Source organism: Stegastes partitus, unplaced genomic scaffold, assembly GCF_000690725.1.
Source record: "Stegastes partitus isolate 25-593 unplaced genomic scaffold, Stegastes_partitus-1.0.2 Scaffold70, whole genome shotgun sequence".
In the NCBI taxonomy this organism is placed as follows: domain Eukaryota; kingdom Metazoa; phylum Chordata; class Actinopteri; family Pomacentridae; genus Stegastes; species Stegastes partitus.
In genome coordinates, this window is record NW_007577801.1 from 206,860 (window position 1) to 209,248 (window position 2,389).

Here is a 2,389-nt window from a genome sequence, read left to right on the forward strand (position 1 = left end):
TTATATTTTATTTATTTAAACCGATTGTTATATATATATATTCCCAGTTTGGCAGTCAATAATGCAGTCTTCTTTTGATTTTCTTTTAGATCAACTAAAATTCAAATATGATGCAGCCCCATTTAAAGACAATTCTTAACACACTTCACGGCTAAATATTCCCAGTGACTGTCTGAGAAACATGTTCTCTAATGAGAGCACTGATTCCGATGTGTTTATGAAACAGTTTGCTGCACAGCACACATCAACCCTCTCTTTAAGTTGTCTTAAAATGGGTCAGTTGTGACCTGGTGGATAGCGCAGAGAATTAAGAGCTGTGCAGTTTTATATTACTGCCGTCTATCGTCAGGAAAGTTGTGAAAATGTGTTCCCACACAACATCCATTCACCTATTGAAGTAGAACTGTATTTTGAAATCCCCTCTACCCCCCTAAATGCTGCTCTCTCTTGTGACCCAGCTCAAACCTCTTTTGCCACCCCATGTAAAAGCATCTAGATCCCCTGCCAGTGTTACTGGTAGGTTTAACAATGTTCTTCTCAAGTGTCCCATGAAGCCACAAGATGAGACAGTGAGCCTGAAAGTGACACAACTAAATGGAGTTCAGGCACCATCACTTAGTGTATTCATAGAATCTGTGCTTTTACTGCTGTAGCATGATCAAACGCCTTTAAATAAAGCCTCTGTGACCCAATTTAAAATCAACATCGGCAACTTTTCTCTAATTGAGTTTTCAGGATAATAACTACAATGACGTTAACGTGCGAGCAGGGAAAGCTTCTCGTGACGTTGACAGCAGGAGCAGCACATGTTGGACCAGGAAGAAACAGCTCAGAGCTCAGAGGATCTCCACCGTACCTGCAAAGTGCGGATCTCCTGCAGGATCAGGTGGTTCGGTACCCCGGGCTGGAGGACGACCGTGTGCGGCAGGTCCGGCTGGTTCGGCCGCGGTGCAGAGGACCGTCCTGGCTCTGCTCAGTCCTCCGCAGTGGCGCGACTTGTGTCACAAGGTGAACCACAAACATGAAGACTTGTCGCAAAGAACCGTCACAGCGCTTCCTCTCAGCGCTGCAGGTTGAAGACAAGTTTCCGTGTTTGTAATTCCTTAGAGCTGCTGCAAGTTTCCTCCACCGAGCTGACAGCAGTAACAGCTCCACACACTGTTTAACCCACAAGAAGCTGGTCGGGTTGAACTTTGGGTGCATAATGTAAACAGGCAGAAAGTGTAAATGACAAAATAATAAATACGTTCATGCTGCAAGAGTCACGAGATGGACAGAAACCAAGTATATCAAATTAAATCTATTCTAAAAGTCATTTAAATATTTGCAGTGCAGTTTAAATAATCCAGCTTCACAGATTGTGCAGAAATTTGTGATTTTTTTTTTTTTTTTTTTTTAGACAATCCCAGGTGAATAGTTTTACGCCTTTTAACTTTTGAACCTTTAAAGTTATTTAAATTTGAAAAAGGATGCTAATTAAATTATTTTAAGGTTCAAAGCAATCTTTATTATCCCTGTGAGGGGCAATTTGTCTTGCAGTCAGCAACACACCACAATCACCATACTTTAAAACCACACACAGAAAATAAAACTAAATAAAATAGTTGTTTTAAAAAATAATAATAATAATAAAATCATAATCAATATTTTTTTAAAGATATGGTAATAAAATGAAATAAAATACAAGCAAAATAAATAAAAAATAATATAAAATCACACAGTGCTGCTTAGTAACACTGTGGACAAATGAGTTTTTAAATCTGTTGTTCCTGCACATTTACAGACAGCGTCTACTGCCAGAAGGGAACAACTTAAACTCACCACACAGCAGATGACTGCTGTCGGTCAGGACTGACTGGGCCTTTTTTAAGGCTAAGGTTCTGAGCGGTTTCTCAGGACAGTCCCAGCGACTTTTCAACTTCCTTTAACAATTCCCTCCTCCACCCTTGCTTTTATTTTTTAAAGTAAGACACCATGAAAAAAAAGCTGTGTACCACATTGAGTCAGTGTTGATGCTGGGGGGTGGGGTAGTGACATTGGAGGCCTCTGGTCTTATGGATGAGACCAGCTGCTGATGGGGAACCACTTGCCTGTGATGTGAGCTTCTCTGCCTGATGGACCTCAGCCTCCTGCCAGAGGGGAGTGTCTTAAACAGCTTTTGTCCAGGGTGGGAGAGGGGGTTGTATCTTAAAGCCCTCACAGTATCATATTATTTCAACAGAGAACCTAATACAACAGAGAGCTCTTAGACTGCAGGTTTACTTGTGGTTCCCAGAGTTTCCAGAAGTAGAATAGGGGGCAGAGCCTTCAGTTATCAGGCTGCTCTGTTGTGGAATCAGCTCCCAGTTTGGGTTTTGGGAGGCAGACACCCTCTCTGCTTTTAAGATTA

At 41.5% G+C, this 2,389-nt stretch overlaps 1 protein-coding gene across 1 annotated transcript in view; it reads right to left on the reverse strand.

Moving 5' to 3' along the window:
- Positions 1–1,054, reverse strand: part of LOC103353398 (kinase suppressor of Ras 1-like) — a 51,052-nt gene extending 49,998 nt beyond the window's left edge. Inside the window, exon 1 of the mRNA XM_008276365.1 lies at positions 857–1,054. The gene's annotated coding sequence lies outside the window, so the exon portion shown is untranslated. The remainder of the gene's footprint in view (positions 1–856) is intronic.
- Positions 1,055–2,389: the final 1,335 nt, after the last annotated feature.